Raw genomic sequence first — 25,677 nt, 5'->3', positions numbered from 1 at the left:
ATGCAGGCATACCCTGAATATGCTGTATGATGTATTTATTTGTTTGTGTTCTGCTTATTGTTTATCATCGGCCCCTCCCTTTAGTCCAACAGAGGGCAAACATATTGAGAGCGGGAATCTTAGTTGACTGATGCTTTTTAAGTACCTGAACAGTGCTTGGCACAGAGTAGGCACTCAGTAAATATTTGCTGAGTGAATGAATTGACATTACAATGAAACTTGGGTATTAATCTAATTTAGTTTAGCTTAAGAAAAGTCAATATTGACATGAAGGAAAGTAAAAAGACTGGTGCATAGAAAACACTGTCTTGAAACTGTATTTTGTGTGACTAAGGGCATAGAAGTAAATTCCTATTTCTAGATGTTTCTTCAGTAGTCATTAGCTGCTACATTTTTCAACAGGATCTGTATCATTGTTTTTTAGGTTCTATTGCCTTATTCCTTGGGACCCATGGCTAGCCTCAGCTGGCTTTCTGCATCATCCCACTCTAAGGGTGAGAATTTAATTTTAGAGCTGTAGGGAGGTGAGGCCATGCAGAGAACCACTGGGAAGCCAATACAGCAGCCGATTTTTCTTAAGCCAAGAATTGGGCAGTAGGAAAATAAAGGTAGACTATTTTTTATTTTCCTGTATCTAAGTCAATTATAGAAACTCTCTCTTTAGAGAGCTATCTTTGTTTAAACATTGTATATTAGAAATAAAAATATTTCTCATGCAAAGGAGTAATAAGTAAACAAACATATTTGTGTGTGTATATATATATATTGCATTTTAAAATAGGCATATTAATATAGAGCTTAAAAACTAGAGCTGAGCTTTAAGAAAAACAGAATCTCATAAGATTTCAGTTTGGAGAATTTTTAGGTTTCTGGACACAGTAAAACACATTATATGTATGACTAGTGGAGGGCAACCTCCCTTCACTTAAACATTTAAACATTTATATAACCACTAAAACATCTTTTTTTAAAAAAATGCCCTTGCAGGATTTGCAGAGGTCATAGCCAATTTTTATTTTTATTTTTGAGAACACTTTTCTGGACATAGAAGGGAAGCTTTATTATCAGTAGTGAAGAAAGTAGTGAGCTAATGAAGGTGTTAGGTGTTGACAAGACCTCTCTGCTTTCTCAGTTTAGCAGTTAGCACTTGGCACTGCTATTTTCCAGAATATAATTTGCTGCACTCTGACTCCATGTCTAGCAAGTCTCGACAAAGGAACATCAATAAGTTCTCCAAACTGAGCTTTTGTCAGCACTAACCTTGCAGAATACATGCCACTGAGAATTGTGACCTTCATTGTTAAATTTCTCTGTTGCTTAAGAGTTTTATTCCAAAGTTGAGTCCTGAAGAGATTATTAGGACAGTAAGAGTCTTTTCCCACATGATTTTCTTAAGTTTGCAGGCAGAAGTTGGGTCTACAAGGTTCCTTGCAAAAGTAGAGAAATTTTTTTAAACTCAGAATTGTGTCTTTACTCAGGGTTATTGCTTAAAAATAACCCCCACTGAGAAAAGATACTGTAGCATGTGGAATATCAATGTACCAAGGCTGAGAGTTGTAGTGTTTCTACTGGACTATCAGTAGCTCAATGAACATCACTGACTGGAATGAAACCTACAATTCTTGACATTATTACTCTTTTTATTTTTCTCTTTTTATGTCTAAAGGCTGCAGAAGTGTTATTGAAGCACATTATTTCCAAAACCAGGTTGAAACTAATTAAATAAATGTCAAACTTTCTCAAAAAATATTTTTAAAAAGATGATTTAAAAAAATTTTAAATAAGTGTTCTCCCAAATTATTTTCTCTGGAAACAGCACTAGAAATAAATAAATGGGTCTGCTGATGTGGTGGGCATATCAGAGAGGGAAGAAAAGAGCTTTTGAGAAAAAAAAAATAAAAAGCAGGGGTTTAAATTATTCATCAGGCCCTCTCTCAGCTGCTTCCTTTCTTGCCTCGTGAATGGCACACCCCACATGGATCCTCAGCGTGGTTGAAGGGGTGGTGTTTACTCTGGTGAAGCCATCCTGTCGGGACTGGTTTATTCAGATCCTTTTGACCAGAACGTTTGCTAGCATTTTTTTTTCCCCAGTGAGTGTTACATAATGCAATGTTATGAATTTTATCTCTGTTCTCAACAACTTGTTGCATATATGCACTCAAAATTGATGACTTTCATCGTACTGTTATGCAATAAATCTGTCAGGTTAAATTTCCTTTTAGTGAGCCAAAAGATGAGCTGAACACCGATATATTTAAGTATAAATCAAAGTATAAGATTCCTCACATTATTTGTGGTTTTATGAAGAACAAGATGAGCTAGTTAATTGGTTGCTACTTGCCTTTTTTTTTTTTTTTTTTTTGGCACTTGCTTCATTTAAGAATCTGCTGTGGTCAGTGATTCCTTCTTTAATGTCCACATTTTCTTCTATTATAAGATTGTAGGGTATGCCAGTGAAATTAGACACTGAAACCAAAAGGAGAAGCAGGAGACTTCTTCTTTTTAGCGCTGTTTGTTTCCATTACCAATTACTTACTTGCATGTGTTTATACAGTCAGTCCTTTGTTTACACACTTCCCATGTGCACAATTTTCAGTTGACATGGTACCGTGAAGACAGAGGACTGCCTAGATTTATCTATGTGTGTATGAATATATGCATGTATTTATTTTCATTTTTGAATGTGTTTATTTTTCAGGTATTTGAAAATGGTAAAAACACTGGCGAGATCTCTGTTTGTATCAGTAAAAAAGATTTGGGATCTGATAGCCCAATTCAAACTGATGATATGATGGAAAGAGTGAGTTTACTGACAATTTACTTATGACTTTAAGTGTCTTGCAAGCTACTTGTATCTAATTTAGACAATTATATCTTAACGTTTTTTTTCAGAAGATCAATGGTTTGTTGATCTGTAAAGGCTGATATTGCAAAGATTGACTTCTGAATTTCTTAGGCTTTCAGCCTTAGTGTAGTGTTAACTCCTAGCCTCCATACCTAACAGTTTCTTAACCTTCATCATGCTTATATTTGGAATCTGTCTGTACTGAGCCCTGGTTTTGATACATCAGGATTTCCCTCTTGTTTACAATTTTTAAAAAAGTAAAAGGTATGCCCTGGGTCTAGGGTATCCCTAAACCCTAGATTCTGAGTAATTAGCATGCAGCCTTGGTCTTCTCCCATGCTCATTGTGAGCAAGTCCAACTAGTTTTGCTCACATCTTAGGCATTCTTACCTTTTTCTGTTTTCCAGACAATTGGGATGTTTCTCAGGCAGAACCAACATGTTCAGGGTCTTTATTTTGGGTCTTTATCTTTCATAAAAGGACACTGAACAGCCTGTTGTTTACAAATTGGGGTTATGCACCCGAGTGCACACCAGTGTTTTGGGCTCTGTTGCCTTGCCTTTGTTCAGCAACTTGTTCCCTTTTTCTCCCTTCAGTTCAGCACCCTCAGATTTACCTCTCCTGGTGGTATTCATTACCTGGCTTTTACAGCCAATCAAAAAAGTTGCATATGAATTGGGATGCTCTCATTGGATCATTAGCTGGACCTGGAAGAGAGGAAGAAATGCTATTTTGATTAGAGGGAGAAGGATCCAAAGCCTTGCCTGGTTTCTTTTTACTGATTATACAAATTACTATGACATAAAGGCCTTCATAGGGTTTTTCACCTGTCACCCCCTCTTTTTACATTAGAATATTTTACTATTGAGTTCATGTTAAAATTGAAGATGGCATTTATGATATCTTATACAGGAAGATATTAAGCTGGGCATGGTGGCTCATGCCTGTAATCTGAGCACTTTGGAAGGCTGAGGCAAATGGAACTCTCGAGCTCAGGAGTTTTGAGACCAGCTTGGGAAACATGGCAAAACCCTATCTCTACAAAAAATAAAAAAAATTAGCCCGGCATCGTGGTGCATGCCTGTAGTCTCAGCTACTCAGGGGCTGAGGTGGGAGGATTGCTTGACCCTGGGATGCCGAGGTTGCAGTTAGCCGAGATCCCACCACTGCACTCCAGCCTGGCGACAGAGTGAGACCCGATCTCAAAAAAAAAAAGGGGGAAGATACTATTCTATAGAAACTTTTTTGTATTGACTTATAACACACAGAAATTGAGCTATGGTGTGCTTCTGTATGTGATAAATCTGGGGCAAAAACATTAATTAGGGGCATTATAAAGCTCTTTGGGAGAGCCCTTGTGACACAACCCATGGACAACTGCTCCCTTGTGTGGACACTTGTCTCAATCACTAGCCTAAGATGTTTCACACTCTTTTCAGGTTCTTGAACAAATTCTTATCTTATAAAGGCCTGGTGATGATAGCTTTGAAAATAAATGGGTGAAGATTATCACAATGTTTGGCTGCCACCACAAAGCTCTAACCAATGACCTAAAGATGCAGGGCACAGAGGCCCTTACCTCCTGTAGACTGTTGAATGCTCATCTTTGAACACCTAAAATGCAGTCTGTCACCAACTTGAGAAAATAGAGATTGCAATGCAACTCCTGTGAAAGTGAATTTGGTTAAGTGGTTAGGTGCTCCCATCGCATGTCTACCTCACATCCCTGTTCTTTGTGCACCGATTTCTTTCCTGGATCAGGCCTTAAATCTTTTGTATCATTCCTCTTTATAAAAAGGTGATGCCTGTAAAGCAAAATCTCAGTGATTTAAAAAGTGATCAGCATAACATGTTTTCTGAAATAATAGAAAAGCAACAAAAATAAGCTCAAGGGCTGAGACTACACTAAAATAAATGTAGGGCTTTAAAAATACAGTTTATAGATTTCAAACTATGTTTGCAGTTTCAATGGAAAATAACCAAGGAAATATAGATTTTTACTGTTCTAACACCTTTGCCTCTTAAACACCTAAAGAGGAGAGTAATTATCATTTTTAATTCAAAGAAATTCGTTATGCTGGATGAGGACTATTTACATTAATGAAAGAAAGTGTCATTATTTCTAGCCTTTCCAATGATCAAGACTAAAAATCTTCAGCTAATGAAAACATCGAAGTTGGAGATACTGTTATGTATCTCTAACTAGGACAAAGCCGAATTCTTAGGTGCTGTACATGTAGTTGCAGGTCAAAGGAAATACTTGCTCAGTCAAGAGTTTACAACCAATCAGTGAGACACCTGAGATGCATGGCAGACCTGCAACTTTCCCTTCTTTCCTCTGAGCCTCACCATTTAGCACTTCTCAATATACCGCCAATGGGAATTAATAGAGAAGCAAAAAGAAAAGAAAAACAGAGGACCCTGAACTGCAGTTAGGCCAGAAAAGACCATAGTTATATCCACAACCCTTCAGGGATTACAGAGTAACAAGAAATCGTGAGACACAAGAACTGACAAGGAAGAGATGAAAAGGAAGCCCATGACAGAAGGCTAGGGGAAGAGTGATGGATAGGGTGGCGTGCAGAGCAGGAAAGAGCAGAGGCTGAAACACTTAAGCAAAGCTGACAGAAGATAATGAAAAATGCCTTTAAAAATACCATATACAGCACACTTCTGTTAGATTTACTTTATATTTGAAACATCCCCTAAATTAGAAATGTCTTGATAATTTAGAGGTTCTAAACGCAAGATGGAAGCAAACAATGACAATGCTATTATTTTAAATATTAAATGACAGCTTTCCATACCTCGCACTTCAATGATGTCTTACAACTTAAAAACATCCATTGTTGAAGCTGTTCACAAGCTATTTCAGGGTTCATAATTCAAATGCATCTAGAAAAGAGACCTTTGTAAATGAACCAACTTACATGAAAAGTCATTTTAATTTTTGCAATTCTCCTATTATTAGTTACCTGAGATTTGTTGGTGACAGGGAGATTGGTGATTGTAAAACTTGAACGTGGTCTGGAAGGCCCCTAACAAAATATGTAGCTTAGATAAGAAAAGCGTAACCCTTATCAAAGAGGACCGTTACCATGTGTAGAAGCTAAATGCTCTTTCTGTAAAACTGCCACATCTGCTTTCAGTCCTGGTGCCAAAGGGTCAGAGCTCAATCACAAGCCTGTGGCACCCCCTGCTGGTTAAAAGCTCATGCTCATTTTGTTACTTTACACTGAGCTAAACATTGCCGTCATTTCACACTTCTTTTAACATTCTATATGAATTTAATTATCATTTATTTGAACTTCATTTGTTACAGAGTAGAGACAGTTTATTACAGATGTTCCCATTTTAGGTTATTTATTCTTCTTTATCCCCTCTGCCCCGACCCGCCCCCAACCAGTTCCGTCTCAAGATTCATCAAAGGCTTCAAGGTTCTTCCATCAACCCACCAGGCCTCAATTTTTCTTCAATGCGGCTTTTTGATGAGAATGGTCAAGATATTAAGAATCCACTTTTGCTGAAGAATGAGCAAAAAATTTGGGTCTCTTATGGTAGAGCATACAGGTAGGAGCAAAGGGTTGGTTTCTGTCCTCAGTCTTTCCAGGGGTGAGCTAATTTGAAAGGAGATTTGAGAAGCCAAGTAGCACCCTTTATAAAACATTTCTAAAAATTTTGAATTCCAATAAAACTTTAGAGGTGTTTTTGCAGGGCAGTATTGTTTGTGGAATATGACATCTCTTCCCTGTTTCTCTCTCTCTGTCTCTCTTTCTCTCTCTCTCTGACTTTCTGTCTTAATGCCTTGTCATAGTTCTTGAAGTCTGCCTGTCAGCACAGCAAGAGGGATTTGTTCATGTCTGAGTAGTCACCTTAATGATAGCAGATGGAAACGCCACGGGGGGCCCAAGCCCATCACACTGTCATTGTCGCACACTGCCCTGACCTGCTTCCACTCCACTATTTTTTGTCCCTTTTTAAAGGAGAAATGGATGGTAATTGAAAAGGATCTTAAGCAAGATTTATGAAGCTGTAGACAACATGATTCCCCTCTATCTCTCTGTGTTTTCACAAATAAAGTCTTAACCTTTTAAGCACCAATGACAGGACAGCTAAAGATAAATTGGTAAAGCTTGTAAGCCCTATCCTATCAAAGTTATATTCCTCAAAAGCACCTTACATTATCCCACAATAATTACTGGTTATTACTGAGCATTGTGTAAATTTTTGTAGATTGGTAAATTCCTGCATAAAATTATCTGCGTTTCTGAAGAAAGAAAAAGGCTACAGTATACAGGCACTGATGAGCTGGGCTGTTGTGTTCAATATCTTGGAAATGTATGCATATTTTGACAGGACACATCCAGATGAACTCTGAAACTGCTTGTCAGGAAACTTAAACATACTGTTCTGCCTATTTTTAATTTTTTAAAGCTTATTAGCTGTAGAACAGAATAAGGGAAAGTAATTTTTCATATAAAGTATAAATAATCATATACTAACTATAATGAAAATAACATAAATAAACCTAAATCTTAGCAAAGCAAGGGCTGATTGGATTTGCTACATGTTCAAATAGTTAAAATTTCAAATACTGAAACAAATGTACTCAGAAATCCATGAAGGATTTGGAAGAAGCGGCTAGAATAAGTTGTGTGTCTCATGTTACAAAATTTATTTCTTCTGTCCCAGTAAAATTACAATGCTTGATGATTTCTTATGCTGTGTAATTTATAGAATTAAGAAATCTATAAGGAATGGAATGGTAAGTTTTTGTCCATAGATAAATTTCAAAATATAATTTCATAACATCATAAGTAGAATTGTTTTTACAATGATAAAAACTGATGAATTTTAAAAAGGCAAGAATTCTAGAACAATCTAGTAAGCTCTTCTAATTACAAGGATAGGCTTTCATAAAATGTGTCATTATTATTTCTTTTTAATATTATTGTCAAAATGAAAGTAATGACATTAATTTTAATACTTTTAATGACATTTGCTATCATATAGCATTTTAATAATTTTAAACGTGTTCTTGGCTAATTGGATCATATTTGTGGAATAACTGGTAAAATGCCAAAAATCTGAGATATTCTAAAAGGCACCTGAGAACTGTAGTTGGAGAAATTTACCAGTACATATATTTATTTGTATTTCATTGTGATTTTAACACTGTAATGTATTTTTCTAGTTTCCAATCCAACGTAAAGTACCAGGAAACCATTACAGCATTTTGCTACCATGGGAATGTTTAAAATGTATATGTGTAAAAAGTTATTGCCATCTAGTTTGAAATATATTGAGAAAATATGCAATATATACCAAGTAAACGGTATTCATTTTCAGTAGGTGATTCTACTGTGTCTAACTTATGTTGATATGATGGGTCAAGCTACTCATTTGTAAAAGACGAGTTTTGCCAATGTCTGCCTCTATTTTGAATACTCTATTTTTCCTTCAAATTTTTATTTTGAAAAATTTCAAATCTAAGAAAACTTTTTGCCACATTTGTTTTCCTCTTTTATATCTCCCATCTCCCTCTCTCTCTCTCTCTTTCTCTCTCTCTCTCTCTCGAACGGCTTGAAAGCAATTCCAGACATTAAAATTTCACTCCTAAATGCTTCAGGTTACATAACTGAAGAAGAGTTATGTGTCACCACATCATAATATCTAACACAGTCAACAGTAGTGTAATATCTTCTGATATACACTCTATATTCAAGCTAACCAAAATATGATTTAGAGCTCTTTGTAATCCAGTATCCAAATATGCTTCTTTGTATTATATTTTCTGTAGTTCTTTTTAACCTAGAATATTCTCTTAATCTTTTGTTTTGTTTTTCATGACATTAACTTATTTTTCAAGAGTCCAGGCAATTTTCTTGTAGAATGTCCCACATTCTGGGTTTATCTGAGTTTTTTCTCATGATTAGATTCAGTTTAAATATTTTTGGCAACAAGACTACACAGGCGATGCAGTTGATTTTTAATTCTAGAGATAAATAGCAAGTCTTTAGTAATTTAGATGAAAATGGCTCATAGTTGACAATAGTGGCCATTGTTTTGATTTAAAATCTGTTTTTGATTTTAATTTCCAAATTCACCTAAAACAGTGTGTTTAACAATAAGTAATATGAAAATCAAATCAGCATCGCATTTAGTGAGCTCACGAGAAATGGTTGTTTGTAGCCAAATATTGAGAATTCATTTAATTATCAGCTCCTAAGATTACTATAGATGTATGGGATTACTGTTAATCATGGAAAATGAACATTATATGAATGATGATTGTTTTTCTCAACTAAATACTTCGCTTTAATTATTGCAGTTATTTTTTTAATTACATATATTGAAATTATTTTGGCATATTATAGATCAGCTAAATAAACTGAAGTATATATTTCAGGTGTTAATATAGAATACCAGTTATATAATAGGAAATTCACTTATTTCTGAATTTTATTAGACACTAATAATATGTGTTTTATTGTTTATTTGTGCTCAAATTTCAGTGTATATATAATTTTGAAGATAGTTTTGATTTTTTTCCATGTTTTAGATCTCCACTAAACCTTGCTTTGGGTTTGACTTTTGATCGAGTGAGTGCATTTGCCAGAGGTGACATCGTGGTTGCATATAAGACTTTTTTGGATCCTAATGCTGTTCTGCTACCTGGATGTGGCAAGTAAATTAACAAGTAATTTTATTAAAGATGTGGTTAAAGTAATCCAAATCACTTAATTCAGGATTTTTCAGAGTGAGTGATTTGAAACACTAAAAGATGCTCTTTCAATTGTCTTAAATAAGCCAATTTTTATTGACTTATTTCATAGCATAACGAGCTAGTGCCTAAAAGACTTATTAACTTCCCTTAGTTTTAGAAAATCTTATGGGTCCATGAGCAGAATATAGTTTCTGCTTTGCAGAAACAACAATTTTGTTTGGAATGGAAAAGCTGTTTTTAGTGGTTATTTCTAAATTAATCATTTTAAATGGAATTGTTAAAATATAAAATATGTCCTCTGTGTGAATGTTCATATTCAAACATCTTATCTGATGAGGATACATTTAGAACAAAAACAACCTTCTGGGGACTTGTTGGGGCAGTGAAGAGGAGGAGTTAGGAGATCTAAGGAGGCATTTTGCTTCATCTCTGATCTTGATTGTCCAGGAGCAGATTGGTGTCAGTTTCTTATCTGCAAATAATATAAACTGGCTTTTACTGACTGTTGACCACAGGCCAGGCACAGTTACAAATTAATTGGGTAAGAATCAATTAATCCTCACAACAATTATCTTAATCCTATTATTCCATATTACTCTATTCTAACTCCATTCTTCAGAGACAGAAACCAAGGCACAAAGAGAGAAGTAATTTGTCCAAAGTCACACAGCTGGTACCTGGTAGTGCCAGGATTCTAACCCAGATCATTTGTCTTAAGTACCTGAGTGCTTAGCCACTATTCAGTGCCATCTGATAAAACTTTCTGTGATGACAGACACACGGTTTGTGACTATTGAGCATTTGAAATGTGACTAGTATGAATGCAAAACTGAATTTTAAATTCTGTTCAAGTAAATTGATTTAAATTTAAATAGAAATGGGTAGGTAGTGACTACCATATTGGACATTGCAGAAGATCCTATTTTGGATTAGGTAACCTATAAGGTCTCATCTAGCTTTAACAATCTTATAATTTAACAAATTATAGCTCTCCTTAATAAGCAGTTGAAAATGCTGAAGTAGAAGTTGTATACAGAGAACCAAAAGCAGTCTGAAGAGTTCACTCAGTTCAGCCAGTGACAACCTATTGCTAAATATGTCTAGAGGGACATACTCATTGGTAATTGTTTAAATAACAGCTTTATTCCCCAATGACTGCTGGTACTTTCCAGGCAAGATTTGAACCTGTTTCTTTATAGATAGAAAGTAAGTCATCAGCATTCTTTTTACAGATATTTTCTATTTATAAGAGGATTAATTTGTATGCAATAATCTTTCCCAAGCTGTTAAACTTGCCTCAACTCTTTCCCTTGCATTTTTAGCCAGGAGTTTACATTTTTAATTCATAAAGTCCTTCTTAATTTCACTTCAAGTGCAATAAATACTGTTTTATTAAATTTATTCAAATTAGACCTAGGTCCCTGAGCATAACAATGTGAAACTGCCTTTACTGAATGCAAACTAATATTGTTAGATAATTTACTTAAGTTTAAACTCCATTTGGATTTTCTTTCTATACTCTAAAAGTGGATTATTTTATATCTTAATAATCATATTCTTATTTGTATTTCTCAGAGTGTTGACAGAAATTGCTATTACCAGTTCAAGGACTGGTTTCTGTTGAATAGCATGCTACATAGTATGTCCTAACATATCTGTGTTGAGCCAGGTAGTGTTTTTTAAGATAAGAATTGGGTCACTTTTAAGATAAATGGTTTGGCTGAACTAAGAAGGAAACTCAGAGTCTGTAGTTTGTGGTTTTTGCTTATACTCACTAAACTGTAATGGCTCCTAAGCCTCTCTTGAAATTACAAGACTAGCATGTTTAACCATTATAAGTATAAAAACATTCTTTATTATTCATAATCTAGTATATTTGAAACATAAATTTAACAAGAATATGGTCTCCACTACAAGTAATTTTGTAAGGGTAAAAGTCATTTTTGTTTCTTTGTTCTATTAATAATTAATTAGGCATGGAATCCTCCTATCTCATAAATAATTGTCAGGTAAACTTATAAAGTTTTACCTTTACCAATTATAGATAGCAAGACAAATCTGTATTAAAAAGGTTACAAACTATACTTTTTTTTAATAACAGAGTATAAGATGTATAAATTATTAGTAATAAAGTATGCTCAAAGAGTAAAGAGTATTATGATTAAAGAGTAAAGAGTATTGTAATTAAATGCATAGTGTTCTAATAAAAATAATTACATATTTTACTTTTCTTAGTTGGGAAGTTTGTGAGGGATTTCCAATTAATTTCAACTGTACCAGTCAACGGATACCTGACCAGTTTGAAAAGGTGGACTTGGAGAACCATTTCCTACAAAATAAGGTTAGATTTTAGTAATTTTACCTTAAAAGGTGCGTTTCATGCATTGGACATTCAGCCGATGTAGGATGGATATTTGTGACAGTTTTTTTTTTCCCTGCGATGGAGTCTCACTCTGTCATTCAGGCTGGAGTGCAGTTAGGCGATCTTGGCTCACTGCAACCTCCACCTCCTGGGTTCAAGGGACTCTTCCGCCTCAGCTTCCTGAATAGCTGGAACTACAGACATGCACCACCATGCCCGGCTAATTTTTGTACTTCTAGTAGAGATGGGGTTTTACCATGTTGGCCAGGCTGGTTTCAAACTCCTGACTTCAAGTGATCTGCAGACCTTGACCTCTCAAAGTGCTGTGATTACAGGCGTGAGCCATGGCTCCTGGCCTGTGACAGATTTTTAAACTATAAATTATTTTTACAAATGTTGGGGCAGGTGTTATTCTTTACTTCCTGTTAATTAACCAGGCACTTCAAAACTGAAACAATATATACCATTCCTACTTGAAAAACTTCTACCTGATTCATGTTATTTAAGCCCTATTGTTTGACATATTTTATTTGTACTATTAATAGCTATAATAATAAGTTGGAGTTATTTAAGGAAGTCTTCAAGATGGTTGCTATCTCTATAGTTTAGGATCTGATCTATTTGCTTTATAGGTCAATGAATCTAAGGAACACAAGTTCTTTAGGAAACCTAACTCATGGCAACCCAATCCAGAAGGTCCATATCAATTTACGCTTAGAAATTTATCTTTCCAGTAAAGAAGATTTTTTTTTCTCCATCTGAATTATGAGAGGTGTTTTGAATCTGTCTCTAAAGAAGGAATAATTCTTTTGTTTTTCTTAGCCGGCAAACTCTGTGTACAGTTGTTGCTCATTTTAGCTGTATAAGCTTTAGTTTTTGAACACATGAAATCAAAATCAAAAGTCATTCATAGAGATAGAGCAGTCCAAAGAAAGTAGGACTTCCTATCAACTAGGCCCTTTATTTTCAAGAGTCAATACAAGAGACACATTGCCCCAACCTGCTCTTTTTAAATGTCTTTATGCTACCCATTCAGTTTCTCAATTATGTCAAAATTTAAAGTGAAAATATTGGTTATTTTAAGGAGCATATCGATCTAAATAGTATAATTTTCAAAATAGAATCAAATATTTCTAATTTTACCTGGTTTTGAGCAAATTTAGAAATTAAAGTAAGTAGAATTGTGTGCTTATTAATGTCTTTTGTGTTTTTACCTTAATCTGACATTAGGATTTATATACTGTAGTTCTGATCCTGTTGGCATTCCTTGTTAGGTTTTTTTGCTGCAGCATTATTTTCTTGCTCAAAAAGCATGTATGCTCCGCTGTTGCCTTTTGAAGTTCCAAATTTTCATCTGGACTTCATTGATCTCCATGATTCTCCTCTAATCTACCTTCACTCCCAACTTACCTTTCCAATTTTCTCTTCTTCTTGCCCCTCCATATACTCTAAATACAGTCAGAGCTAATAAATTGTGTACCATAACATGCTTTCCACTTTTGTATACTTGTGTCATGCCTTGTGTTGTTCTTTGCCTGGGGTATTCCCCTAACCATTACCATTACTTGCTTCTTAAGGCTTTACTCAACAACCTCTTCCATAAAGCCTTCTCATATACTCTGGAAAGAATTAATCTTTATTTTGTATTCCCAGGACTCCTTATTTTCATTTGAAAGTGGTCTTGATTTTGTATTTTGGTATAGGTATTTGCTTTTATGTTTCCTCTCCACTAAACTGAGGATTCTTTGGGCGCAGACATTGTCTTACTCGCCTTTGTATTCCTAAGCACCAAGACAAAGTCTTCAATGTAGGGCAAATGCACAATACATTTTTGGCGAATGGATTTTTTTGTTTGCTTGTTTAGCCATAACCTATCTTGCAAGGCTGAATATTCTCTAATATGGTCTTCGGGTGATAGCCAAGCCACATTGTTATTTGTTGTTTTCTGAAAGCACTCCCTGATTTCTGTTGTTATGCCCATGTGAACCTCTTTGACTAGAATTCCACCCTTCTTTTCGTGTCACCACACCTAGCCTTCTCTGTCACCCTTGTGCCATATCCTGGCACAGAGTTTGGCATATTCAATAAATGCTATTAAAATCCTGCCCATCATTCTACCCCTATCTGATTTGTGACTGCTTCATGAAATGTTTCTTTACCCCAACCCCATTTCCCAACCAGATATGACAATTCCCCTTTGCACCATTTACAATGATGTTAAACTAGATGCTGTTGCTCTTACAACTTCTTTTTGCATGGCACAAAATCAATTAGGCTCCAAGTTTGGGCATATTTCAGGTTACATCAGGGTAGATAGGAGAGAATGGGAGGTTCTTTTGGGGATGTTAGGATCAGATCATGAAGGGTCTTAATTCAATATTAGGGAATTCTGGTTGTTCTGTAGAAAACAAGGAGCCATTGGAAATATTTGAGCAGAGGTAAGATGTGATCTGATCTTCATATTGGGAAGATAACTCAGGAAGTCCTTGTATTATCCTCCCTGCTAGATTAAAAATTTCTCAAAGGCAAAGGGTATCCTGATCATCTCTGTTTCTGCTGCAGTATCTAGATGTTCAGTTAGCTGACCTGAATTGAATTTGCTAGTCAATTGACTAATTCAACAGAGACCAACTCAAACCTAAAAAACAACTGGATATCAAAGAGATATCAGAGGAAAGGAACCCAAAGGAGGCTTTTCTCTTTGTTTTTATGTCAAAGTGGGATAACTATAATAAGATAACTATATTTTCTAAAATGTTGAAGAATGAGAGAATCATTAAATGGTTCTAATGATTTAGTAAAAATGAGAAAACAGCCATCTTAAGTGAATGTTTATATGCTATGGCATATTTAGCTTTAAAAATTTTAGTTCAACAAAAATAGTAGAAAGCAAAATTGTAAGGAAGCAAAAATTTGATAAATTGGCTAGTAAAAAGAAGCTTTCAAAGACAAACAGCTCTTCCATAGCTGTGAAGCCTCTAAAATCCTTTCAGAAAAATGTCTCCAATTATTTGCAGAGTGGTGATCAGTCCATTGGGAATAGTAATTTAATAACCTGAAAAGGAGCACTTTTAAAGATGGATTCAGGCAGAGGTGACGGATATCTGTTGGGCATTTTATTGTAGAATCTTGCTGCTCATTGAGGTAAAGAACACACTAAGAGGATTACAACAGGGGTTGAAGGAAGGGAGGCAAAAGCCGATATTCTTGATGCATATGTTTTAAAATTGGCTTGAGATAGAGATATCAGTGCTCAGCCCCTGACTGTTCTTTTAAATCTCTTATTGACAAGTAGAACCTTTCCTACAGAGAAAAATTTGGAACATATAATCCCCATTTGTAATGTAGGAGTCAGCTATAACCCTGACATTACAACCTGTTGCCCTTTTATCCATTTCAATAACTGTTTTGGAATCTACTACACACTGACAATTTGGCAAATACATTTTTCAACATCTCTCTATTGTTGCTCTAATTGGCAACATTTTTAGATTGACTCTGTTTAAGGGCAATCAAATTAGATATCTCCATGAAATGGATGAGATTTAAACTTCATGGTAGTTAATATCAAAGAAAATATTTCATGAGAAGAATAGCTTCAGGAATGCCTGGTTATGGGAAAATAGAGCAGAACAATGGACTCTGGTGTTTGGCAGGTCATATGTTCTGCCAAAATAAAAAGGAAACATTTTAATTTTAGGCTTTCAATACATGGCTTTACAGACATCAGCAGGACATTAGTGACAACTTTCTGTATGGAAACAGCAAGAGAAACATCAAGTTATAATTTTGGAATTATGGTATACTTGTTAAAGCTTAGCTTGTAAATTCAGTAGTTATGGATGATAGTAGAATGCATTCATAATTACTGAATTACTGTATTATTCTGGCATTATTCTTTTTGTCACAAAGGAGGCTGGGAAAAGACAAAAACTCTTTGCTGTTCTATTTATTTGGAGAGCAAGTCATCGAAAAATGATATTTTCTATAAATTATTCGTATACTAAAGCAAATACAAAATTCTAGTTTAGATTCTGTACAGATTGCCATTAGCATAGGACACAGGACTTGAATTAAAATCCCAAGTCCTTTTCTTATTTTCAGTCCAATTAGATCTTAGTTATTTTGCCTTGTTTGACTGCATGATTTTGCCTTGCTGATATTTTCTACTTATAACTCTTTCCATTCATTGGCCTTAGAAGTGGGTGGACTGATCAGCTATAGAGTTAGAGCATAGAAACAATAAGAGAGAACAGAAATTACATGAGGAAAGAGATTTTATAACATTTTTAAAATTAGCTGTGATTTTAATATGTGTAAAATTATTCAAATTGACCCTAAATGCATTATCAAAAGTGAACATCATGTAAAATTTTTTTGCAATAAGAATAAACAATTTGTTCAAAATGAGGGTTGTGCTCTATGAACTTCTTTCATGAAACATTTTATTGTCTTGTGTTTTGTTTCTTAGTAGATGTGCAAGAGATGATCATAAGTGGTTCTTTTCTTATTTTGAATTTGCACAAAAATGTTGAAGGCTACTCTACCTTCATTAGCCATTTGGAAAAAAAAAATAAACAAGTTTTAACTGGCCCAGCATGTATATGCATTATTTTATCATTGACTGCTTCTATATCAGCACAGTTTATTCAGACAAGCAAAATCATAACGGTCACTTAAGGGAGCTATGTGTATAAGTACTTAGAAGGATGAAAGAGTATTTCTTTTCTGATTCTCAATAAGACTTAAAAATGTTTTTAGTGACACATATGATAGTATACATTTACATACCAGTCTCAATCTAAATGCTGTTATACACATATGAACATGCATGTGTGTACATGGGTGCACACACACATACATATGGCATATTATGTGGCAGATTGTCAGAGCACTTTTTTTTTCTTAAATCCCAACTTTCATAATTCTTAACTTCCAACTTTCATTTGGTCTAAAGCTAAGCTATCAAATTAATTTAAAAAGTGAAGCCACAGAAGAAAAATTTAATGGCCATTGTCAGTTTTAAGCATATCAGAACTCCAGACTTGGCAGAAATTTTTATTTTTTTAAATAACACAAAATAAAGCTGAGTTAGTGGGCCTTGCTGTGTCTGCTCTATGTAGAATCACTTGGGAACTGTCCAGCAAAATATCTCTTGAAGAACAGCATGGTGTTAATACTAGGTGCCAGCCCAAGGCAGAGACAAAGGATCCCTTCACTCTTCACCAATAAGCCAACTGTTAAAAGATTAAACCATGTTGTGGCGATAACAAGAATGTAGGCGCTGGCAGCAGGTGCTGTACAAAGAAGCAGTTGGCAGTATGGTTCTTCTGTCTGACTAATTTCAGTCAAAGCAATCTTCTGCCCAATTGCAGAGGGGAGTTTTAAGTGTGTTGGCAACTTGGAGTTAGGAGGTTGAGTAAGAGTGCTACTTTAAATGCTGAGTCCTGTGGCGAATGGATTAGTAGAATGTAGTTTACCGTTGATCAGAAACTGTGGGGATTCCCCTCCACAATCCGGCCAGCCACTGTAAGCGCTATAAGTCAAATCTGCTTATGTGGTAGTGTTGCTGTCTTTTTTTAAATTTCATTTTCACATATAGGAGTAATATGATGTTTTCTTCTCTTCAGAAGTGACTTTCCTTATAGAATAATTACCATGTAAATTAGTTTTATCCTTTTGATGTTGCCTGATCACACTTGTAAAAATTTTCCTTTTAAATCATCATTTAATTTGTGCATTAAAAAATAATTTTCTACTCAGCAATATCTAGCGTTAGCACAGATATAGCATGGAAGTTTTAGTGTTAGAAAATAAATTGATAGTATTGAAGCAACATCATTTATTGGGTTTTAAATATAAATTGGCATCTTGTAAGCATACACAAATAAATATTGGTACTAAAAATCCTAGAATGATTACTCAGTGAAAGTGATAGTATAATTTAGGAGATAAGATTTATTCAGTATGAAGTAATAGAATTCCTACAGGTGATATGAGTGCCTAATAATTGGACAACCAGGTTCTAAGTGAGAAATGCTAGAAGGTGCACAACACCTTTGACATATGTAATCTGATAAGGAACACAAGAGATGTGGGTGCAGTGTCTCCCCCTTCAGTACCCTCCTGTCCATCCCCATAACTATCTCTAAAGTCTCAGCTCATATTCCTTTATTCTTAAGAGATTGTATGAACTCCCAGATATTTTCCCTACCTTTGATGTCTTCATTCTACAATCCGTTATCCTCTACCCTTACCAGATCAACCTAACTAAAATCTGCTGTTAGCTAGATAGTTTAAAAGCTATCACTGGCTCCCTACTGTTCAACTGACTCCATAGCTTTACACTTGACACTTTTTACAGTTTGGACAAATTTACTTTTTGAGTCTACCGGCAAATCCTAAGACACATTGATTAAACTTCCTTGCCTTTACTTGGAATACCTTTTTAATCTTTATTATTCCTCTCAAACTGTCCCCATCCTTCAAGGCCAGGTTTACGTGTTACCTCTTTCAAGATGCTCTACCTTTAGGTTACTCCAGCAGAAATGAGCATATCATTTTTTTGCATGCCTGTAATAACACTATTTAATCATTCATATGGAGCTTAACATAAAAAGTGGGTGGGGAGAGAGAGAAAAATTGCCTCTACTCTGTTGTGTGTTTCTTTGGGGCAGGAAAAATATTTTATAATGTTTCACACCACATAGCTTAGGGTCTGGCATGTTAGAGTCGGTGGTCAATAAGTATTGATTGAATTGAATTAAAGGGGATTGAATGCTACTTTTTGAAAAGAGATATCAATCAGAATAAATAACATTCTAGGATAACTTTTTAGGGTAAGTGTGTTGAGGACTTTAACTCTTAGACTATAAGTTAAAAATGCATACTTTTTCTCATGATATAGGTAGATCCCAATATTGTCCTTCATGCCTCAGTTTCCATTGGAAAGTGGAGTTTCTCAAGCAGTGAAGCAAGCAGCAGGAGTCAGACAGAATCATCAATCCTGTGGCCTCAAGCCAGTGTGTGGCTGATCACCAAGGTACCTAAGAGTGTCTGTTTTTGCTGAGTGAACTCCTCTTACTGGCTGGCTCACCGCACTCACAGGTACCCGGTGCTCTCATGCACAGGAACACACAAGTGAAAGCGTGATAGATTGTTGGCTATTATAAATGCTGTCTCTGCTCTTGGTATTGTCTAGCCCACAGGACTTCTATAGATTCTCAAGTGAGAATTCAGTTCACTATCAGACATGCTGCTGATTAGTTTATACCTCACAGTCTATTTAAACCAAGCATAGAATTTGTTTACAGTCCACAGACTCATCATTTTCATGAGATTTGTCTGAATGTGCTTCTACTAGTGGGTCTTCATTTTGAGATATACCCCTGAGCCTCCCTGAGTCTGGTAGATTAGCAGCATATACTGGCTTTGCATATCATCTTAGCAAGGACATATTTTTAAAATAATCCCCCGAGTATAAACATGAACACTGCCTAACACATTTTGTTCATGTGTATTGGTAATATTTAATATTTTCCCTTTATTATTGTATTATTGGATATGACTTATAGAAGAACATAAAATTTTCCTCTCCTTTCATCTTACTACTATAGTACATTTTGTAAATATGTATTTTTGTTGAAAAGAGATGGTGTAGTTCACACCTATCCTTCTTGTATCTCCCTGTGGCCCCTCATCACAGATTATTTTGCTACTTTTTAGCACTCTTGTGAATGTGAAGTCACCCAGTGAAGTTTGCTGGGAGGAGGGAAGATTGGCATGATTTTCTCAAATGAAATTTTGGATTACCCTTAATTGTTGTTCTTTAATTCTATGAAAGTTAAAAATAAACATATAGAATAATTAAGACACAAAGGTACTAAGACATATTATTTATTTCATATATCAAAGCAGAATTAGTTTACATGAGCTGTTCCTGAAATCTGGATTTTTCAGCCTGGAGACTGTGTTAATTTACCCTTTTTACATGGTATTTTGTTTCTGATTTAATAATAATAACATCTCCACTTAGTTGAATATCTATTATGTGTCAGGCATTACATTAGGTACCTTATTCACATTCATTATTTTATTTAATGTTATAGGAACTATGCAGGTTTTTATTATACCACTGAAGAAACTGAGGTTAGAAATAGCAGAGGAAAGATTCTTGGTCTTTTTGACTTCAAAACTTTCATTGTAATATAAAACTCTCCTACTTATTAGCCTTACCTGTGAGCATGATGGAAGTGTTGTAGTCTCAGCACCCCACTGAATAGCTGTATGACAGCAGACAGTCACACATGGTATCTAGTTGTTAGTCTTCTATCAAAAAGAGTTGGATCAGTTGCTGTGGAAGGTCCTTTCTCAGATCCCATATTCTTTGATTCCAGTGTATCTGTTTCTAGAATTTCATGATAGTAGAAAAAATGTACTTGTCTAAAATCTCCTCAAAAATAATTGAAATGCCTACCAAAAGAGTATACTTTTGGAGTTTTTAAATAATTGAAACATCTCGTGTGACATTGGGAAAGTTACTTAGCTGCATTGACCTACTGCTTTCTCTTCCGTAAATGACATTAGTCATACCAGCCTTGCACAGTTGCTGTGAAGATGAAATGAGAAAGCATGTGTGATGTTCAAGCATGGTATTTGGTATATGAAAAGTGCTTAATAAATGATGGCTGCCTTTCCTCACCCTAACTAGTTCTTTTTTCTGTATAGACAAACATGGTCAAAAAAGGATTTTATTCTGTGCTTATTAAAACCAAAATTTTTCTAAAAAAGTCATCAGTCATCAATCATCATTGCGTTTCTTTTCCACACTGCAAACACATGAAAAATAAAGTTAAATGCTAAAAAGAAAACAATTTTGAAAATCCATTAAGATTGAACCCTCACTTCCTCTTTTAAAAATCCTTTCATCTATTAGGAGAGAATTTTACATGCCATAAATCTCCAGTAGATGTTGACAAATTTCTCTGTAGTTATCACTTATAAAAAATGTTGTATTGTTTCAGTAAGTAAGAAAATGATTAAATGGCCCTTCCAGCAATATTTCCCTTTAATTTCCTTGGCAGAAAATCCTAACATTTAAAACAAAAGCAGTTCACAAACCACCTTAAAATGTTTAACCCATGATATTTAGACCCAGAGTAAAACTTTAAATTGATGCAAAGGTTAAGGATTTGTTTCAGTCTTTTCAGTTCACTGCACTGTTTTTTTTTTTTTTCTGTGCATATATATTTCCAGTAAGCTATGTAGTTATAACTATAGCAAGTGACACGTGATGGACCCCAAATTGCTGCACTGTGAAATATGCACAGAAAAAAAAAGACAAATGAAGATATCAAGGTCTGTTTTATTTTGCGCTGAACTGTAAAATGCCACCCTTGTTGGACAGAAGATTACTGATTCTGAGCAGGGCTCACTGACTGCTAAGTTGTGGGTAGTGTTTCACTTTCGGCAACTGTTAATATCCAGGGTTATCCAGGCATAATGACCTCACTATTTGTGACACATTGTTGAATTTTCTGGTTCTTTTAACTTATTTAGACCTTTCTCCCCCCTCTCTATTCATTGGAAGACTGGAATGATCCTGAGCCGAGCGATAACTCAGGGCTGCCTGGCTATTGGTCATCCTATCAGAGTCAAGGCCGCTGAGGGAACATCACTGGCAGGATATAAATTAATCCTACAGAAAAGGTAATGCTTGTGAGTTATTTAGCTCAAGATAATAAATGCTAATTTCAAGAATTCTGAACAGTTCCATTGTGAATTTGTGTTCGTAGTAATAGTATTCATTTCTGAATCTAAAGGAATCTTGAAAATATATGCCACTTAGTTTGGTAGTGTTTTAAAAATATTTGAAAAGGTGCAGTGTTGGCCTTCAACATATACCTCTGTTGCAAACAACTTCTGCTTTACTCTATAATTATTGGAACTAATTTCTTTATATTTATTTTGATCACTAATTAAAAATCTCAAATATTTGTATATATTCTTAACTTTTTTTCCATCTTCTGAATATAAAATATTGAACTGTGAAAGAAAAATCACAGAGACCAAAAAATGCTGGCTTGTAAGGGACCATAAGTGTCCTTCGTGTGTGTGTGTGTGTGTGTGTATAAAATTATATATATATGTATATATATATATATATATATATATATATATATATATATAATTTTTCTGATTTAGGAAGATACAGCTAAAAGTAAACAGATTGAGGAAGAAAGTTGATTTACCTCCAAGAGTCTCAAAATATTGTTTCCTAGTCACTTTGTTTTTCCTTGATCTTTTATGTTTAGTTTTCAGTTAGTGCTGAGAAAAACAATTCCTATCATACTTCAGGACTTAAAAAAGCCATTACCAGGTACTTCTGGCTAGATAGGCACATAGGATGTATTTAGGCTTAAATAATGACAGCAGTTGATCCAGTCATAAAAGCAGAAGGGAAATTTTCTCTAACATGCAAAGCAGATATAAGGATGTCATGTAATGATTAAGAATGTGATCTATAGAGCCAAATTTCCCAGTGTAGATCCACACTGCGCTGCTTACTCTAACAACAAAATGTCTAAGCCAGATGCTATTCTAATATCCTTAAATTGCATTGTCCAATTTTATTCTTGCAACATTCTGATAGGGTAGGTACTATCATTATCTTTACAGGTAAAGAAATTGAGATATAGAGAAGTTAATCACTTGCTCAAGGCCATACCTACTAAGTGATTTGGCAGGAATACAAAAACAAAGAGTCAGCCTCTATAACCTGAAAGTAGACACTTTGCCACAGCACTACACTGCCTGTCAGTTGAAGTCCAGTCAGACAATTGCCAGTGAGTGCCAAGTGGTAGCAAATACCTTAGTGGATGAGCAGGGTACATCACTTGAAAAACTCAGGCAGATGGGAAAGGAAGATGGTAGCTTGGCATCATGCAAACTCTTCAGTGCTAAAAGAGTCCTACATACATAGTTCCTAAGCAGTGGCAGACAACGCTAAAGCAAGTCTCAGTTTGATATAGAGCTGTTTGCAGACTGGGTAATAAGATTTCTGGAGCAGAATGAGGTTTGTTAACTAGAGACACATGTACTAGAAACTAGAGCATGAACTTGCAATGCCAATGCCAATGTGAAATCATAGAACATGGAGCCAGATATACTTCAGCTCATTTAGTCCACAGTTATACTAAAGAGAAAAATCAACCAATTGTAACTGACCCCAAAATGACACAGATGATACAATTACTAGATGGAACATTAAAACAGTTGTTTTAACTGTATTCTCTATATTCAAGAACCTAGAGGAAAGATGGAACATGTTAATGAAATACATAGAATATCTAAAAAAACTTAGATTTCTAGAGATGAAAACTATATCATAAAAAATATGCTGAACATGGCTAATGCCAGATTAGACAATGTGGAAGAAAATAGCAGTGAACTTGAGAAGATAACAAAACTACTCACAAGGAAAACCAGAGAGAAAAAAAATACTTAAGAAAAAGAACAGTGCATCAGTGAGATGTGAGGAAATTTCATATGGTCTAATTTCTGAGTATTTATAGTCTCTGACAGGTTAAAGCAAGGAACAGAAAAATATTGAAGGAAATCATGTCTGAACTATTTCTATATACAAAATTGAGAACTATAACCCACTGATTTAAGGAACTCAACAAATTCCGGACACAAGAAGCACAGAGAGACAAAACCAAGGCACATTATAATAGAATTGTTTAAAATTAGTGATTAAAGAGAAAATCTTAAAAGCAGAGAGAAAAGGCATGTTATGTACAAGAGGAACTAAAATAAGGCTGACAGCAGATTTCTTGTTGGCAACAATGCAAGTAAGAAGACAGTGGAAGAACATCTTTAAAATACTAAAAAAGTAGGTGAGGAGGAAACTATTAATATAGAAAACTTTTCCCAATAAAAATGTCTTTCACAAATTAAGACAATATAAAGAACTTAAGACATTTCACAAACTGAAGAACTTGTCACCAGCAGATCTTCATGACAAGCAATGTTAGAGGAAGTCCTTCAGGCAGAAGAAAAATGATACCAGATGGAAATATAGAGCACTGGCAATGGTGACTATATAGGTAATATAACAATGCTACTAGGCCGAGCATGGTGGCTCATGCCTTTAATTCCAGCACTTTGGGATACTGAGCTGGGCAGATAGCTTGAGCCCAGGAATTCGAGACCAGCTTGGGCAACATGGCAGAATCCCGTCTCTACATGAAATACAAAAATTAGATTCAGTGAAGGTCCACACCTGTAGTCCCAGCTACTTGGGAGGCTGAAGCAGAAGGTTGAGGCTATAGTGAGCCACGATTGCACCACTACACTACAGCCGGAGTAACAGAGTGAGATTATTCTCAAAAAACAAAAAAACAAAGAAAACCCCAAAAAACTCAAAACCCCACAGTACTAATTATTTCTGTCTCTTTAAAAGATATAATTGATTAAAGCAATACTACTACTAATAATACATTGTGGAAATAATATGTAGAAATATTATGTGTGATGGAAATAACACAAATGCTACTAGGAGAAATAGGGAAGAAAGATTTTTATACTATTTGTGAAATGATATGATATCAACTTAGAGTAGATTATGAGTTAAAAATATATAATCACCAAAGCAATCATTAAAATAGTAAAGTTATGGCTAAGAAACCAAAAAAGTAAATAAAAAATGAAATATTAAAAATAATTAATCCAAAACAAGACAAAGAGGAACAAGGAACAGAAATAGAAAACAAATAACAAGATGGTAGACTTAAAGCCACTTGTATCAATAATTGCATTAAATATAAATAATCTAAATGTAAAAATCACACTCCATTTAAAAATCAGACATTGTTAGATTAGATGAAAAACCAAATTTGTCTATATGCTACCTATAAGAAACTAACTTTAGCCTTTTGGCTCTCTGAGCAGCACCGTGGTGGTTGGCAAGAACAAGCACCTTACAAAAGGCAGCAAAAAGGGTGCCAAGAAGAAAGCAGTTGATCCATTTTCCAAGAAAGATTGGTATGATGTGAAAGCACCTGCTATGTTCAATATAAGAAATGTGGAAAGACGCTAGTCACCAGGACCCAAGAAACCAAAATTGCATCTGTTGGCCTCAAGGGTTGAGTGTTTGAAGTTAGTCTTGCTGATTTGCAGAATGATGAAGTTGCATTTATAGGAAATTCGAGCTGATTACTGAAGATGTTCAGGGCAAAAACTGCCTGACCAACTTCCATGACATAGATCTTACCTGTGACAAACTGTGTTCCATGGTCAAAAAATGGCAGACAATTATTGAAGTTTGTGTTGATGTAAAGACTACCGATGGTTACTTGCTTCATCTGTTCTGTGTTGGTTTTACTAAAAAAGGCAACAATCAGATATGGAAGACCTCTTATGCTCAGCACCAACAGGTATGCCAAATCTGGAAGAAGATGATGGAAATCATGACCCAAGAGGTGCAGACAAATGACTTGAAAAAAGTGGTCAATAAATTGATTCCAGACAGCATTGGAAAAGACATAGAAAAGGCTTGCCAATCTATTTATCCTCTCCATGATGTCTTTGTTAGAAAAGTAAAAATGCTAAAGAAGCTCAAGTTTGAATTGGGAAAACTCATGGAGCATGGTGAAGCGGTGGTTCTGGACAGGTGCTAAAGTTGAACGAGCTGATGGGTATGAACCCCCAGTTCAAGAATCTGTTTCAAGTTCAGACTTATAA

The 25,677-nt window shown here is 35.0% G+C and overlaps 1 pseudogene; it reads left to right on the top strand.

Annotated features, from left to right (window-relative positions):
- On the top strand, positions 1-25,677 carry LOC108316941 (annotated as a pseudogene).

Source organism: Cebus imitator, unplaced genomic scaffold (assembly GCF_001604975.1).
Source record: "Cebus imitator isolate Cc_AM_T3 unplaced genomic scaffold, Cebus_imitator-1.0 Scaffold195, whole genome shotgun sequence".
In the NCBI taxonomy this organism is placed as follows: domain Eukaryota; kingdom Metazoa; phylum Chordata; class Mammalia; order Primates; family Cebidae; genus Cebus; species Cebus imitator.
This window is presented reverse-complemented; position numbering and strand designations above follow the sequence as displayed.